Here is an 18,866-nt window from a genome sequence, read left to right on the forward strand (position 1 = left end):
CGTCCCCACTGCCTTAGCAAAAAAAAAAAAAAAAAAAAAAAAGACAAAAAAGGGAAAAGAAAAAAAAAAAAGACAAAAAAGGAAAGCTACCATGCACTATCCTACAAATATTAAATGTCTTAATGTTCTAATGGTTCTATCTCCTTTCAAACTACAATTTTATGTAGTCAGAAAATACTTAGTTGTGCCTTGGGAAAACACCTTATATTTATTTGAGTTCTGCTGCATGAAAAACCAAAACTTCAACTAGGCTCATTAGTTACAGAATGTCCAATGTTTCTTTCTGTCACTTTAGCATTAGACTGAACCACAATACCCCAAGTAGAGATTTTTTTTAGTAATTATAATACTTCGACAACCCAAATTGTCATTCTAGACCAGACTGCTAAACCATTCTAGCAACAATTTGTTCAGATCAGCCAGCACCAGATATCATTCTCAAGACAGAAGATGACTAATACTGTATAACCTACCACACAGAATATGCAGATACGGTATAACCTACTCCATAAATTAATCCTAGTTGTTATAAATGGTTTTCAGGTATAAACCAGAAATAATTTTTGCAACTTGTTTGGCTTGATTTGTGATACTTTTCAAGTATTTGTTTGTACTAACAGCTGTAATTTTGGATAGTACTATTATACATGTAAACATCCCAGGAGATTTACTCATCTCAAATATCACCAGTAATGGCCTGATCCAGTTAAGTGTTAAATAGAAAACTGGCAAGTTATAAAATGACTTTTAAATATAGTCTTCATTTCATTGTACATGCCATTGTTCTTGAGTATGCAATGTGGATACTTCTGTCAATCTGTAAAATGAGGATGGCAGAACAAATCCCAACCTCTTCATGGAAGCAATATGCTGAGAATAAGTTTGTCTTTAATATGTATGCATTTACACCACAGTTCCTTAGGATTCATATGTAAGGAATCAAGAACAAAACTCTCAAACTGACTATTTTGTGGTATCAGCCACATGCAGGGAAATAACTTCCAGAAGAGCAGATTCAATTGTATCTTGTTTTATTTGACACTCAGCAGCCTCGAGGTTCTCACTTGACAAGGAAGCAGATAAAGCAACAAAACGGTGGGTTGGTATTTTGGATCAGATCTCAAGAGTATTTTGAGCCTGCCTGCACATATGCTTGTGCAGACCTCTGCCTCCATTTGTCAAAGGAAGGGCTGTATGTCTGCATTTGCTTTTGACTACTTGTAGCTCTTAGCTCCTAGATTTCCCATTTTCACCTGCAGCACTGACGGGATCACCTCATTAAAGAGACTAGCTGAGTATGTGAGGATTAAATTCAACCTGCTTTCCATTTTTTCTGCAAGCACTGCTCAGCAAACATATCAATCTTCCAATAAAGTTATTTTTAAAAACTACCTCCTGATTTCAGGCTACAGTGCAAGACAAAAATATAAGTGTCTAACATATAAATAATCGAAAAAATTAAGTTTGGTTAAGATTTTGGGATTGAACTGTAATTTATTACTGATGCTTTTAATGCAGGAACACCCATAAAGATACAGAAAGAATACCCCAAATCAAAAAGGAAACAAAAGGCCTTATTCATATCAAGTGACATATCATGAAGAGACATAAGATATTAAAATGCCTGTCTTCTTATAAGATTTCCATGCCAAACAAACACATAATCTTTAATAGGTATCTTAAAAATTATAATTAAAGCCAGTGATTTCTCTTTTTTGTTGGAACCTGTAAGAATGCTCATCTGCAAGCCTACAGTAGGCAATCTCAAAACAGTCTACGGTAAAACACACCAACTCGTCAATGCCGCACCTCTGTGTTAGTGGTCCACAAGACAGTCTGAGAACTGACAGTGGCTTTACCATTCCCAAAGGGCTTGGGACCCACCCGTTCATACACCAATTCTCACAGCATGGCCACACACTTTCAAGTGAATAGTTACCTGGTATGTTCAAAAACACATGCAAATCAAAATTGTGAGAGACTGACACATAAAGCATAAGACATTCATAAGATCTAATACAGGAGTTTTTAAAAGAATTAACAGAATGAGCAGCAGCAGCTTCAAAAAAACAAAAAAAAAAAAGACAAAAAAAGCACCACTGCCAGGGTCTAATAGGAACCATAACACCACAGCTCAAAATAGCTGGAAGTTAGGACTAACAAAATGTCAACACTTGACTGCTTTCCATAGCTGGACATCTAGAGGTGAAAAAATGACGGCGTCAACGAAACAGCGCCGAAGTCCGAAGGGACTCTGGCTCTCCCGCGTTCAGCCATCTTCCCCATCATCGCAGGAGGCGGCCGAGATCGCGCCCACACGCACCGCTCCCGAACGGCCGCTGTCCCTTTAAGACAGACCCCATGACAGGCGGGAGGAACCGGCCCCCGGGACTGCCACCCCGCTCCCCTCCGCCCGGCCCGGAGCCGGCCGCACCTTCCCCCCGCCGCGCCGGCGGTGCAAGGGCTGACGGCGCTGAGCGCCGCGGGAAACTTTGGCGGGAGGGGAGCGTGCCCTCCGGAGCCCCGGGGAAGCTCGTCTCTCCCGTCTCCCTTACACGGGACACAAGGCCCCGGCGGGCGCAGGGTGGGGGGGCTCCAAGAGAGACCTCGATGCGCCCACCTCGTCAGGCGGCGGCAGACCTCTAACGCCGCCGGGGCCGGGGCAGGCAGGACGGGGCTTCCCCCGCCCCGCGCCGCAGCCCCGAAACCGCCGCAGCCCGCTGGGGGAAGAGCCGGACCCAGCAGCCAGACAGTCGCGGCCCCCAGCGGCCTTCCAGCGGTCCCCGAGCAGTTTCCCCAGCGCTGCGGCCGGCAGCTCTCTCTCAGGCACCCGCAGGGAGGCGCCGCGCCTCGGGTAGCGCGGCCCGCCTGGCGAAGAGCGGCGCCGCGGCACGTGTGAAGGGGCAGCGCAGCCGGGGGAGGCGAGCGACCAGTCGCCGACGGGGGCACGCGGACCCTGCACCCGAAGAGGGGACCGGCACCGGGAGCGGCCTCGCCGCAGGGCTGGGACAAACCACCACAGCTCCAACTCCCTCCGCTACCTCCTCGCCCGCAATCCCTGCGCTCGGGCTAACACGAATCACGTGAAACTCACGGGCGAAATCTGCACCGCCGACTCCCCGCCGAGCTGTCTCAACCGCTACTGGCGGCGGCAACACCGGGAACTGCCGCGCCGTCGCCGCGACCCCCGCCTTCCTGCCGCCGGCCCCGCCCCCGCGGGACCGACCGCCCCCCCGGCCCTCCTCTCGGCCGCGGCCCCGCCCCGCACGGCTCGGGGACGAGGCGCCTCTCACGTCTGCCTGCGCATTTCTCCGGGGAAGGGTGAAGGGCTACGCCGCCCGTCCCCGCGGCGGGGCGGGGCGGGGCGGGACGTGGCGGAGGGCGGCGCCCCCGGCCTGGCGTCGCGGCTGGGGGACGCAGGGGAGGGTCTCGGGGTCCGGGCGGTGCAAGCCCAGCGGGGAGGGAACAAACCGCCCCGTCCCCTCGCTGTTCGGGCGGGCTCGTGGGTCTGCCTGGCCTCCGAGCGGCGCCGACCCAGCCTGGCCGCCGGTCCTGGCTCAGACGCCTGGGTGAGAGTTGCGGCTCCTCCCGGAAAGCCAGTGCTTTCCCCGCGAGTGGGTCGGTGAGGTGAACGGGGTTCCCCCTTTGTGGGTCGGGGGACGCTGGTGCGTTTAGGGCTGGCTGCGGTCGCTGTCGCCGCGCCTTTCGGGCAGGAGCCCGTTGGTCCACGTGGTGTCAGTCCCGGAGGGGTGCAGTCCCTTCGTGCCGGGCGCGAACAGGCTGCGGTCGCAGGGTCGCAAGCTGTGGCAAGCGAAGAGAGGGAAACACTCTGCAGAACCCTCTCTCTCAGACGGCAGGGGGTTTTAAAGGCGATCCGCACGGCCCCGGGAGACGGGGCTTCGTACACCCTTTAGCTTGGTGAACAGTAATAGAGTCCATCGGGCACTTGCAGCCCAAACGAGAAGAAACACAGGTTTTTGCTAGGATGAGGAAGTTTGCTCTGCCTTGAGCCGAGGGAGTGTCGGTGGTGGAGCTGTGACAGCTCCCAGATAACCCCCGGGAGTTACTGTCTCAACCCCCGGGAGCCAGAGTAAGGTAACCTCCGAGGGGCGGGTGCCCAGAATAGCAGTCACTTACTGGTAATGAAGAATGTAAGGCAGACATGCTCATAGTTGTTGGAAGCTTGTTGAACTCCACTGTACTTGAATAAGATAATGATTTCAGTGGAATACATAGCATAAGATAGCAAGCTGAAGCTTGGGTATGTCTTACAATGAGGTGTATCTTACGGTACATACCCACTGCATGTGAACATTGCTCAGCATCACTGTATGAACAGGATTATACAGAAGACCTTCAAGTGATCCATCTGTATAGGTCAACTGCAATTAGGACCCAAATCTGTACTATATTTGAGGGGCATTGTAGTGAAGCATTTGTGTGTTAAATGGGATTATCTTAACACGACTTTAAAATATAAAAATAGATATGGTAAGACATGATTCTGGTGCCTTCAGGTTAAAGTAAATACCTTGTTCTATAAGTAGATCTGCTGACTTCTTTATGAAACAAATTTGGGTAATTGGGCCTGTGATGGATGTTTCAGTATTTCTACAAAGGGTAGATGTATTATCATGATGAGGGGTTTTCCTTATACAAAATGCAACATATGCGGACTTCATGAATTAATTCTTTGAAAGCCTGTTCACATTTCCAAGATTAAAGTATATCAGTGGATTTTTGGTTTGGTTTTAAATGCCTCATCCTTTTTCTTCAAAGGGGAAGACTTGCCTTTGTGGGTGTATAGGACATAGCAAGCAGTTAGTGGTTAATTTGTCTCAAAGATGTTTTCATTCTTTGATGACAGGAAATGCTTGGCTCTTCGAACAGAAATCATGACTTACTGGTTCTGGCTGATTTGCAGAGTCATGCCAGCATTTCTTTGTAGAGCTCTCTGTCATACTAAGTGCTCATGTAAGTTTGTGCCAGACTTCCCTTATATTATTGATCTGGCTCATGAAACTGAACACTGTAATTGTAAAGGTCCAGTCTAAGGATTTTACACCTTACCCTGAGCAAAGTGATTCAGTGGTGCTTTTGTGAAATGACAAGCAGATAGACACATCTGTTGCCTAGGCAGGAGCAACCCAAAGGCCTGCCCCCACCTTTTGTTCTGGCTGGTGTGGCATACAGAAGGGTGCAGCTTCACAGTCACTCACAGGGGGCTACATCCTCTTATAGCAATGTTTCCCATGCTAGCTGCTCTAATGCAAATTCCTTAATCGGTGTAGATTAATTTATATTCGCAAAGCAATCTTTGTCCAGGAAAGTATGGTAAAGAATTCGGAGAAGAAGGTCAAAATAGTCCTTAGTATGTCAATGTTCCCTGAATTAGAAGGTCCTATTTTATGAGAATATTAGGGCCTGACAAAGCCAGTCCTTTTTGTAAGTGCAGTACACCTGGTTTACAAGTATTAATAAAAAGAATCAAAGTATGTGAAAAAAAAGGAAAAGCATTAAAGAATTATCAACTCTTTGAAAAGTAATTGCAAAACAGAGCAAACTTGAAGCCTACTAGGAGGGTATTTTTTAAAATTTTCTGATTTTTGAAAGTTTTTCTTTCAAAATTAGAGAAAAGGTATTAAATCTCAGATTTTTGTGACTACCTTTGTATTGAAGTCATTAATTTGAGTAGAATCTGCCAACTCTTATTTCTTATTACAGTAAACATAAGACAATCTACCTTAATGGCTCTCTAAATAATTCTACTGTGTTTACCTCCATTTGTTCATATTGCTTTCTTTACTTTGAGTATTGTTTGAATGCTTTTTAACTTTAATTTGATTTATATTATCCACCTGGTGATCTCTGTGCCAAGTGATTTCCTATTGCTTCACAAAGGCAATAAAAATGCATACATTAAAGTGTGGTGTTTAACTTTTGCCTCCTCCTCTTCTGAAATCTGAGACTAGACCTATAGTATCCTTTTCTTTGAGTATGAGATTTCCTAGCACAGAAAAATAAAATACCTTTTAAACTTTATTTTGTGACTTATGCTGTGACCTCCTATTGTGAAGTGCAGAAAAATAAATACACCACACACTAGAACCTGTAAAGTACACTTCCTATAAGACTGACTTCACTGAATTGTAAAAGTATTGCTCATCTTGCATGATTGGGTATCTACTTTTACTTGAATGAGTTCCTGATTAAAAAAATATTCTGAATGTTCTCTTTTCATAAAAGATCACTTATTATAATGTTTTTGTGGGAAATAAAACAGCGTGGGGTTTTCTTTAGCTTGCAAATCCTTTCTCTAAATCTATGGATTTCTGCATTACGTCTCAATTCAGCATGGACCTTAAGCATTTGGAAATTAGGGACATGCTAAAGCAACTAAATTCAGACCTTTGACGTCAAAGTTCTATGAAAAGATGTATTTGGTCTGTGGTGTGATCTCATGATCATATACTTGGGCTTTACTGTATGCAGGAATAAACTTAATTTTGTGGCAAACATATCTTGAAGATTTTCATTATCCACATCTGAACCATGCAGGCAATTGCCACCAGCCATTTATAGATAATGTGAGAAAGTATTGTTTGAATGTGTCCAAAAAGCTTTTGAGTCATGCAGTCCTCTTGCTTATACTTCCATAACACAATAATATTGTTACTGGCAAACAGCTATAATAAAAATTAAATCATAAAGGTCAGTAGCACATATCTTGATGAAGTATTTTAGATAAATAGTTTGATTCCAGGCTTTGAGCTCTTTGCTTTGAGCACCATTTACTCTATTTTTGCCACAGATACTTATTTCCTTTTCCCCTCTTTTTTAGGCAAAACAAAATGCTACCCTTCCCTTTATTCTCCAGCCTGTATAAAAGCTCAGACTGCATCAGATACTGGAGAGCTGCATGGAGATTTTATTTTGCAAATGGACCATCATGCTGGCAGCATAAAGGATGAAAGTATTTGAAGAGCTTTTTTGAGGGTAGAAGTCAGCCCATGATCTCCTTCAGGGTGCAATCTTACTCATCGTTATTTCCAAGATCTTTTTCATATACTCACCAAGATAAATTCCAATTTTAAAGACTCCCAGTGAGCTGGATATATATTATATAGATATGTAACACAGCTATAGTTAACACACTTTTTATAACTCAATATAATGCAAAAATACTACAAAACAAATACCTTTACATGGGAGGCTTAATTTTATCCAGGAGAACAAAAAAAAATATGCCACAAATCCAGTTACCTCAGCTAGCACCCTTAGCAAAACTTTAACTCCTGTGTGCAATAAATGCCTTTCCTGTGAATGAAAGATGTTCATCTCTAGCTCTGCTGGGCCAATATTTAAAGAATAAAACAATAAATCATATCAGTGTTTGGAAGACAAATTATTCATAATGCTGTATTCATAATTACCTAGAGTGATTTAATATTTTACATACCATTAAGAATGGTTTCTAATAAGACATAGTTTCAGAAGAGAAAATATTTATTGTAGTATCTATCTCATCTATGTTGCTGTCCTACATATACACTAGCCTTTGGATCCTAAAGCATAAGAGAAGTCTGGCATGGCTGAATATATGTACTAGTGATTACTGCTGCCCCAGTGCAAGTAATTCAGTTAGTTTCATTAATCTGAATGTGCCAACTCAAATAACCGTCCTTGGAAAATTATTTACATTCTTCCTGTCTTCCTGAGGCTTTTTGTGTGTCTTTAAATGACCTTACTCTTGCCACTTTGCCTCTGGGATCTCTACATTGGTCTCACTGAAAGTTTGGTTTTATTCATTTACCTACCATTTTTTTCTTTGAGAAAAAAATTGTCACTGTGGTAATAATGAAAGGAGACTTGCAAAAAATGTTAAGTAGATTTGAACTAGTCCTTAGACTCCATCTTTAAATTGTCTCCTAAGAATCTGCTGTAAGAAAACAGTGGTTTCACATTCTTTATTTGTATTTAATTGCATTAAAGCAGTGACTGATGGTAGATCCCAGCTCACCACTAAATTATGCCGTATTTGCTGAGTGACCTGATGACTAAGCTGCAGATATGGTCTCTAGTGAGATACATCACTCTAAAATATTAATTTTTCCTAGTGCAAGAATACTTGTTTACAGAAAGAGAAGTAGCAGTAAACTTTTAAATGTTTTGAGAAAGTCTAGCCGTAGTCCCTTCTGCTTGTTGGAGGGTTGTGCTGCTTCTACATTATAAACATTTAAGAAGTACTTCCATTACTCAGTTTTAAGATAAAGCTACAAAATAATCCCAGATTTCAGAAAACTAACTACAGGCACACTGAAAAGAAGTGGGTTCAGGTGTTTTTTTATTATGAAACATTGAAAGAAGAATAACTATAGATAGAGGAGATTAAAAGATAATGGGAGAAGAGTAGTGATGCCAAATTGTCCTTTGCATATACATCCCCAATTGACCATACATATAAATGATTGTTTGCCTACAACAAGAAAAAATCTTCCAGCAAAGTCTACTGAACAGACAACAATTGTTTATCTGACTTTTAGAGGCTGTTTATTCTATGCCAACATTTGTTTTTAAAGGTAGCTGCATCCAGGAACATGTGCACAGAGGGGCAATTCTTGAAGCCAGAGCAAATCATGCTGTGGCAGCTGTGTATAAATAAGCAAATTTATGTTTTAAAGTGTGGGAAACAAACACTAAAAAATAAGCAATTTAAAAAGTGGCAACATTTAGTCATGAATTATCTAGGAGTAAATTTGCCAGTGTTGTGTCAGGCTTAAAGCAATTTTTTATGGGTTGAGTCATGCATCCACACCTTTTGAAAATCCAGATAGCTGGATTTGTCATGGGCTAACTCATGGTCAATTCCTTACAAGCTAATTATTACACACAGGCAATGCAAATTATCACAAAATTTAATATTCTGGACAAGGATGTAGCCTCAGAATGAACACTGGGGGACATTATTCAGCCACAAATATATAACATGATCACGAGAGTGTGTGCCACAAGAAGCAGTGGTGGAATGCGGGTCAGATGCCAGCTTTTTCTTTGCTTCACTCAGTAAAATCAATCATCTGTTCAAAATTAATGGAAAAGAATTCAGTTATGACTGGTAAGAGAGACAGCAAAAGAAATGAAATGGTTCTATTTAATATTTACTTAGTACTTTAGGTTTATTACCGAGTATTTAAATACTAACTAACTGAGCTTTGCAACAGCAGTGTAAAGAAGATAAGGTATTTTTTCCCCATTTCTACCATGTTCCACAGAATCTGGTAAACTCTTCATTTCTCTAAGACCAAAAATAAAGATATGCAATTGTGGATATAGAACTAATTAGGTAATCTTCTAAACTCACCATAGTACTGCACCTTTATTGAACAGTCAATGAGATCCTGAATTTTAGGAGAGCAAACTTCCAGTTGTTCAAAGAATTAGAGTATGATACACTCTGTGAAATTGCCTTCAGGGATACAGGAGCACAACAGAGCTGGCACCTGATGTTTTTCTTAGAGCACAAGAGCTTTTGATTCCCATGTGTAAGAAATCAGGCAAGGAAGGCAGGAATCCAGCATGGCTGAGTGAGGACCTCCTGGTCAGTAAAGTGTAAGAAGAAAGTGCATGAGCAGGGGAACCAGAGACATGTATCCTGGGAAGAATACAGGGACACTGCATAGATGTGTATGGGTGGGGTCAGGAAAGCTATTGGGCAAGGACAATAAGAAGGGCTTTTACAGGTACATTGGTCAGAACAGAAGATTAAAGAAAATACACCCCCCAAAAAATAAGACAGGACAACAAGTGACAACTGACAGGGAGAAGGATGAAGTACTAAATTTTTTGGCCTTGTTTTTCACTGGCCATCATTCTTTCTACATCTTTCAAGTCCTTGAACCTCAAGGCAGGAACTGGACAAAGTCCCTCCCATCTTAAGATCACGTTCAAGACCACCTGAGGAACCTGAACATATACAAGTCTATGGGACTCTGTGAGATGCATCCCAGGGTCCTCAGGAAATTGGCAGACAGTTGCTAAGCCACTGTCCATCATATTTGAAAAGTCATGGCAGCCAGGTGAAGTCCCCAGTGACCAGAGAAATGGGAATATCACACCCATTTTTAAAAGGGTAAAAAGGAGAACCCTGGGAACTATCGACTAGTCAGCCTCACCTCAGTGCCCAGTAAGATAAGGAACAGATCCTCCTGGAACTTATGCAGAAGGATATAGAAGATGAGGATGTGCTTAGAGACAGTCAACATGGCTTCACCAATGGCAAATCGTGCCAGACTAATCCAGTGGCTTTCTACAATGGAGTGACTGCATCAGTGGACAAAGGAAGAGCTACTGACGTACCTGCCTGGACTTCTCTAAGGTCTTTGATATGGTCACCCACAACACTCTTACCCCTAAATTGGAGAGATACAGATTCAATGGATGGACTGTTAGATGGATAGGAACTGGCTGGATGGCTGCATCCAAAGAGTTACAGTCAACGGCTCAATGTCCAAGTGGAAACCAGTAGTGAGTGGTGTCCCTCAAGGGTCTGTACTGGGATCAGTACTGTTTAATATCTTCATCAACAACATAGACAGTGAGATTGAATCCTCCCTCAGCAAGTCTGCAGCTGACACAAAGCTGAGTGGTGCAGTTGACACTCCCGAGAGATGCCATCCAGAGGGACCTTGACAGACTCGAGGAGTGGGACCATGCAAAATTCATGAAGTTTAACAAGGCCAAGTGCAAGGTCCTGCAGCTGGGTCAGGGCAATCCCTGATATCAATACAGACTGGAGCATGAATGGATTGAGAGCAGGCCTGCAGAGAAGGACTTGGAGATACTGGTGGATGAAAAATTGGACATGAGCTGACAATGTGTGCTTGGAGCCCAGAAAGCAAATCGTATCCTGGGCTGCATAAAATGAAGTGTGGCCAGCAGGTCAAGAGATATGATTCTCCCCCTCTACTCTGTTCTCATGAGACCCCACCTGGAGTACTAAGCCCAGCTCTGGAGTCCCTAGTACAAGAAAGACATGTTGTAGTGGGTCTAGAGGATGGCCATGAAAAATGGTCACAGGGCTTTCTCTCCTACAAAGAAAGGCTGAGAGAGTTGGGGCTGTTCAGCCTGGTATTGTGGTTTGAGCCCAGAGGGCAACTGAGCACCATGCAGCTGTTCAGTCACCCTTTCCACCCAGTGCTGGGAAGGAGAAAATGAAGCAAAAGGCTCAGGATTCAAGATAAGGACAAGGAGGAGTAGCTCGCCCATTACAGTGACAGACAAAAGACAGGTTCTTAGGGGAAGAAAAAAAAGGACATCACTTTAATTCAAACACTAACAAAACCAACACTTAACAGACAGAATGGGACAGTGAGAAGCATTACTGTATCTTAAAAACACCTCCTCCCACCCCTTCTTTCTTCCTGGGTTCAGCTTTGCTCCAAACCTTTTCTCCCAGCAGTGCCAGGGCAGGGGATGGGGGGTGGAGTCAGTCCTCCGCTTCTTTCTGCAAAGGGAAAGGGGAAGCACTCTTCTGCATTCTTCTCCCTGCTCCACGTAGCATCCCTCTCATGGGAGAAAGTCCTCCACAAACTTTCTCCATTGTGCGTCCTCCCCATGGGATGCATTCTTTTTGAGATGCTCTGGCAACCTCCATATGTTGCCCCCAGTGCTGAACCACAACAGTGGGGGCTTTTTCTTCCCATCGGATCCTGGAGGTCCTCCACAGGCTGCAGGCAGATCTCTGCTCCCCCAGTGACTTCCATGGGTGGCAAGGACAACGGCCCTGCTGTCTCACCACGGGATACCATGGGGCTCTCTGCTCCAGCGCACCTCCTCACTTTCCTCCTCCTTCCTTCCACTGACCTTGATGCATAGACATCCTCCTCACAAGTCCCCCCCCACCCCCTCTCAGGTTGCCCTTCTTAAATACATTATTGCAGAGGTGAGGCCATCACTAATTAGCTCAGCCTTGGCCAGAGGTGGGTCTGACTTGGAGCAAGGGGAGCTTTTGAGGAGCTTCTCACAGGGGGCCACCACTGTAGCTGATTTGCAGAAAACAGACTCTACAACTCGGATAGAGTTATAAGGCAGATATGTTTACTCCGGCGCCAGGGTGCAAGGGGATTTCTCCACAAAGCTTGCACACCCACCGCACATGGAGTCTGGATATACATATTCATTGGATTACATAACACAAACATACATATGCATGAGTAAGGCTGGGTTAGTTTGAAAGGCTGGTGTCAGCAGTTTATGTTATCTTTGCACCTGCGCATTGCCTCGTGGTGGTCATCTTCGGGGGTCTTTGGGAGGAAGGCTCGTAGTCTTTCTCACCTTGTTTTTTCCCCCGGAGCATGCGCAGATTCTCTTAGCCAATTTCTTGAACAACAAAAATGTTTTTCAGCCGGTTTACTAATCCTATCTTATTTAAGGGAACCAATGAAACTTCTACCATCCGTATATGGCTATGTTTACTCATTACTGAGGCCCAACTAGTTAGAGCACACCTGTTCCTCAAGGACAAAAACATGATATTTTGCTGAACACTGCAGTTCTTGGTAGATTTTCACAGTAAACTGCTTTGTTTTGATGGACAGAGTAGTCCTTGGTAAAATTCCACAGAACAGTCTGGGCAAGCAGGATTCTTAACAGTATTAAAAAAATACTGTAAGTAATACTATAACTTGCTAGAGGTAAGTAAATAAGTTGCTAAGCAGTTTGCTATAAGTAAATAAGTAAATAAGTCTTAAAACAAGTAATCATTTCTCTGTATCATAGCCCCCTCCCCCGCTACAGGAAACCCCACCACACAAACCTAGCATACCTGGAGAAGAGAAGGCTCCAGGGAGACCTTATTGCAGCCTTTCAATACTTAAAGGGGGCTTATAAGAAAAACAAAGAAAGGCCTTTTTACCAAGGTCTGTAGTGACAGGGCAAGGGGTAGTGGTTTTAAACTGAAAGAGTGTTGATTTACATCAGATATAAGGAAGCGATTTTTTGCAATGAGGATGGTGAGACACTGGAACAGGTCGCCCAGAGAGGTTGTGGATGCGCCATCACTGGAAGTGTTCAAGGTCAAATTAGGTGGGCCTTTGAGGAACCTGATCTAATGAAAGATGTCCCTGCCTATGGCAAGAGGGATTGGACTAGATGATCTTTGAAGGTCCCTTCCAACACAAACCGTTCTGTGATTCTATGATTCCATGATTCTATGATTCCATGATTCTATGATTTATTCATTTTATGATTAACTTATTTTCCTTATTCCTCATTAACTCAGAATTTATTTGTCATTGAAGAGCAAAGGAGTCACTAGGAATCATGTCAGAAAGCAGAGGTCTCAAACTGTCCCCCATTTCCAGAATGAAGGAGTCAGGATCCCACCAACATGAAATGTTTGAGGATGATGTGCAAATTGCTCACTCTTGAAAAGAGAGCAACTGGTTCAGATATCCATTTTCACTCTTGACATCTAACAAAGGAACCCATCCACTACTTGTGGTCTCTAAAGAAAGATATCTAACCATTTTTTTTTCAGACAAATTTACTCCATCCTCTCTAAACAGAGCCTTAGAAATGCATTTAATCCTTAAAACAGGAACACATCTTTCTCTTTCTTGTAATTTATTTACTCATTTTCTGGTTCGCTTCATTTATATCTAATTGATATTTCCTTGCCAGAAGAATCTTTCTGGAAGCAGCTTCAAACAGATTAAGTAAACAGCAGGAGAAAGTGCTGAGATCTAGCAGATGGCCTTTAGGTTAATGTTTAGATATTTCTTTGGAGAGGTCATTGTCTCAAATGAACAATGATCACCTATGGAGAATGATAGCAAGCCACCAAGTGAATTTGGAATATGTCAGGGATGTGACTCCAACAGCGTGCCACCAAAACCATTTTTTTCCTGGCTCACATGCAGAAAGCTAAGCAAGGTATGTGACCCTGCTTGAGATTCCCTCATGCATGATGTGCTTATTTCTGTGTCCAGTTAAAGAGCTAATGGTGGACAACCAGCCCAAGCCAGAGTGGACCTATAGATGAATCCTGTATATTTTATAACTGATAACCATTAGGCTAATCCACCTATTCTGATGTAAAACGTGGAAGTATTGAAGCCTGAACAACAGGCCCTGAGTCGAAGCTGCTAACTCAGTGTGTAATCATTAGTGAAATATATATGGAAGATGTATCTGTCTTGAATGTATATTTATCTTTCTTTGTGTGTGGATAAAATAACAGGGTCATGGAGACCGTTGTCTGACACTGTGGCCTGATGCGAGACCTTGCACATAATCCAATCAGATAAGTAGAGAGACTCCCTTAGCTTCTCCCTTGAGCCCTGGCCAGGCTCTGGGGGAATCTAATGTGAGATTGAAACCAGATATTTCTGCTTGAAACAAAGGTGCCAGTTATTCTGGCTTGCTGATTTTTGGTATATAAGTCTGGGCCCGTTTGCAGCGACTTTGGTTGCCTCACCTATGGGTGGACGCACCGCGTAGGATTTCCCACTTGCCGGGACAGGCTCTCCAAATCCTCGCTGTAACCGGGGCTGCCCAGCGACTGCGGATCTGGATGATGGTAACGTATGCAAGTGGTGATGGATCTTTCTTAGCCACTATTCTCTCTCTCAGGTAGTAATGATTTGATGCATTACCCTGTATTTTCCTATTTGTTTAAGTGCACTATTCTGTCTTTTCTTACTGTATGTTTTCTGTATTATTCTGTTATATTATTTAGTTATTTCTAGTAAAATATGCCTACTCTTTTCACTCTGGTGTCTGAGTTTAATTGATATCCCTAATCAGCAAAACACCAGTGAACCCAGGTTTCCCAAAACGGAATCCTTTCTCTTGATCCTGCAAAAGAGCAGATAAAAATGCATGAAATTTTTACATTGATACATGATTCTTCTGAAATTGAACATAGGATTGCTAGAGCCAGTTAAGTTGTTTTTCATCCATTTTAATTTCTAACATTGCAGCAGATGTAGCCATTTGTATTATGTATTCTGGAGTCCTCTAAATTTAAACATAAAGGTTTAACTCCGTTCTGCAATCCATTTTAACTCTAATGTAAACTTAAACCTGATTATAAATTGCCTGTTTCCATAGGGAAATGTTGGACTAAATATTAACAGAAATGCAGTTAGTGCTTTTAATGTCTGTGATGGTCAAAGATGCAGGATGGTTTTTCAAACAGGATCAAACTGAGGTTTTGATTTTGGTTTTTTTTAATGACATGAAACCAAGTTACCTATCCCTTGTGAGATACCTATCCTTGTCTTGCAGATTTTGGAAATAGTAATGTTTCTTTTTTGTAAGATTTGCTATTAATCAGCCTTCCTTATAGTTTATAAATTAAGAAATTATATCCAATTAATTAATTGACTGATGAAAGATCTGTTGTATTGTACAAGAATATTCACATGGCAGTGAAGACCTGGAATATCTATTCAAACATAACTGCCATTTGAAGTACCACGTTACTTCAATTACTTGAATTTCCTTTGGCATTTGGTGCAAATTCCTGTAAGTGAATGAACAATGCAAATGTGGGAATGTTTCAGCAGTGCTTTTATATGCAAATATTTTGTGCATTCAGAGTAGATGTTTGTATAAATGTTTGTACTAAATTCCTCAGTCTCTGTGTCAAAATGGTATTTGCTTGCTTTTGAACAATGTCGAACATCTTCAGTCAACATAATGCAGCAGAGATTTAAAGATTTCCAGCATGGCAGCTACTTATTATGGATGTAAAGTTCAAGCAGGAGCCACAGCTGTGCAAGACTGCTGATGACAGGCTGTAATTGCCTGAGCCATCAGAACAACTAACAGCAATTCTTGTAGCTTGTCTTTTTTTCAAAGGTTGGTGAGAAATACTTGTCAGTCTTATTAAATCTCTTCCATGTCATGAACTGTTTTAGGAGGAATCTAGATGCTTCCTCCACAGCCAGCCAAGTCAGTCCTCTTTTGCTGATTGTGTCGTATTTCTACTGAAGTACTGGAAAGTGTGCTGAGGGATGGGTATGCCATGGTTCTGGACTCCTCTGGATGTAGAAGGTACCATGATACTTGCTCAGACCCCCCAGAAAAACAGTAGAGAAGACAGAGCAAGACCAACAGGCTTGAGTGCAAAGTTAGTGAAACATCAAAGTTGATCAACAGAAGAATTATATGTCCTTAAGCAGATCTTTTAGATCTTATGTAAGCAAGTGAAGGGGAGAAAGATGAAAACTGCTGTTATACTATTTTTCTTGCATTCAGGAGCTGACAGTTAAGTACAGGCTCAGTGAAACAATTAAGTAGCATCAGTTTCTGTCTTCTGATCAAAGTATGGTATGGCTGAAGCTTCTCTGTGTTCAAGTGATGCTGTAGTAACAAACTCCAGGTAGGATGTTTCTTGGGAAGTTGTCTGAATATGGCAACAGCACCCCAGCATGTGTGTTCAATAGAAAGTTGTGTTATGATCCATTAAGAAAAAAAAATTTAAAGATACACTGTCCTTTTGAAAAGATTCCCATCTCTGTATCCATAAGTGCAAAGATGGGACTTCAGCCCTGATTCTGGCATATAAACCTTGGAGAACTTAAAGGTTCAAGATGTCTGCCTTTCTTTTCTTCTTTCCTTGTATTTCCTATAGGTTAAATTTAGAGAACTTCCTGTTCAGCATGTAGATGTTTCAGGTCACCATTTCACTATAGATTTTTTAGGACACCTATCTCTTTCCCCACATCATATATGGAGCCCAGGAGGCTAACCTTAATCCTGAGTTTTAAATTCTATTAAGTGCTGCACTTAACTACTAGGTCTTTTCCTAAACCTGTAAAATACTGCATTTGTACAAGTTGTTTTCAGCCAGCCTTCCCTAACTTGAACTTTCCCTCATACCACAGATATAGTCAGTTTTAAAAAACAAAATATTAGTTCCATTAAACCACAACTTCTAATTGTGGACCTCTTGTTTGGAATGGCAGAGTGACAGAACACTAACACAGTCAGTCTCTTTGTGAACTTTATACTGTAAATCATAAAATGAAGTAGCTACATTTTCATTAAACTCTGTTAACAGCAGGGGTGGGGTTGCATAATTCAGACAACCTACCATTAAACTCTACATTTTAACCATAGGGAAGAGGGCAGTGGGAAGTAACAGTGTAGAAGGTTATTCTATTCATAACTGTGAATTACTGTGGCTGTTAGTATAGCCTTTATGTAAGAAATAAAAGAGAAGTGTTGCAAGAGAGGTGTTGCCCATAGTATACAATGCACAGGCTTCATTGAACAGGAAAGCAAATACTCATTTTCTGAAGCAGCATTACTGTTGATAAAATTGCTAATTGATTTCTCAAAAAAACCCAAACCAAGCAAGCCAAAACCAGATGAAACACTATAAGAAATGAGAAATGCTTTAGTATTTTGTCAAATACTCTGAAAATATATTTGAAGACTTCTAAGCGGTCCCTAATGGGTGCCCACTTAATTCTTCGCTAGAGTTCTGGAAGAGAAAAATTCCCAGAGAACTTGTTGTCTGGGTTTTCTGTTTTATTATAATGGATTTTGCTTAAGGTGAGATAAGTAGTTCTGTTCATACTTAGCAAAGATTTGAAATAAGCCTCTTTCAGTAAGTCTTACTCCCTGAAAACATACAAGCATTGCACATGACATATTAGGAATATGGACTTATTTCTGCCCACAAGCTTTCTGTGGTAAAGACTCTCAAAATAGAGAAAGAGTTTGTGGATTTAGAGCTGCTTTCAACACTATGCAAATTAAAAGCCATGATTTTGCAGATAACCATCCAGTCACTTCCATGTCTGTGTCTCCTAGACTGTACTAATGTTGTCAGTGCTAACTTTTATTTATTTTTGCAAAAAAATTGTTGATATTTGCTTTTCTGAAATTAAAAGCTATTAGAAATGTGTCTCATTTCAATGGCATTGCCGTTCTTTGGAAGTTCCTTGGAACACTGTAAGCATTCTCTTGTTAAAGAGAATTGGAATGTCTCATATTTGTTCATGTCCCATAGCCAGGTTCCTTTCATCAAAGTAATTTGAAAACTCTTTTAATTAAATTACATTAATAGACTAATGAATATGCACGATAAACAGCCAGGTTTACCTAAAGCTTTGGAAGGAGCTGAAGGGTGGCTGAGGCCAGCTCAGACTTCCATTAGTGAGTTATGCACAAGGTCAGCTACCTTCAGCTGAAACAAACTGTCTTGAAAGAATACATCACTGGGACAAGGGGATTCACTATTACAAGCTTTGAATCAAACTTGTAAGATTAACAAAATATATAAAATACGTATCGCCACCCTTACTCAGTTTTTGCTGTGTCACCACAGGTATAACTCATGCTGGAGAATTCAATTCTAGAAGCCTATTACAAAATTCTATGTGTATCTATGTGGTTATACTGCTGTGCTATACTGAGTTTAAATTATAATTTTTACTTTCTCTACAAATTGTCTGGACAGATTTCTTCAAACATCTCTCTAATATCATGGGATGAAAACTGTCAACAGAAAGAAAATCTGTCAGGTTCCAAATACATTTTTAACCATATTCTTTCCATATATCCTAGTATCTGTAACTGAAGTATTGAGCAGAGTCCTGATGTTATGCATATCCTACAGACACATCCTATTTGACACAAAGTAGTATAAAGATAACAACATTATTAGCAGGAACAGTAATTCCTCAATTAAATATTAATGTCTTGGTAGTGAAACCTTTATTCATGTAGAATCATGGAGCCAAGGAAATGCCAGAAAGTCACCTGTTCCATTACACTGCCTCAGAATGGGGTCACTATGCCTAAAATGAATACTTTTTCATTTAAATGCTTCTCAATATTATAACCAGTAT

At 41.8% G+C, this 18,866-nt stretch overlaps 1 protein-coding gene across 5 annotated transcripts in view; it reads right to left on the reverse strand.

The window, feature by feature from the left end:
* The window catches only part of PAM (peptidylglycine alpha-amidating monooxygenase), a 151,610-nt gene extending 148,418 nt beyond the window's left edge, over positions 1-3,192 (reverse strand). For all 5 annotated transcript variants that reach the window (XM_074812851.1, XM_074812848.1, XM_074812850.1 and 2 more), the window contains exon 1: positions 3,095-3,192. The gene's annotated coding sequence lies outside the window, so the exon portion shown is untranslated. The remainder of the gene's footprint in view (positions 1-3,094) is intronic.
* Between the last annotated feature and the right edge of the window lie 15,674 nt (positions 3,193-18,866).

This window comes from Strix aluco, chromosome Z (genome assembly GCF_031877795.1).
Source record: "Strix aluco isolate bStrAlu1 chromosome Z, bStrAlu1.hap1, whole genome shotgun sequence".
Lineage (NCBI taxonomy): Eukaryota > Metazoa > Chordata > Aves > Strigiformes > Strigidae > Strix > Strix aluco.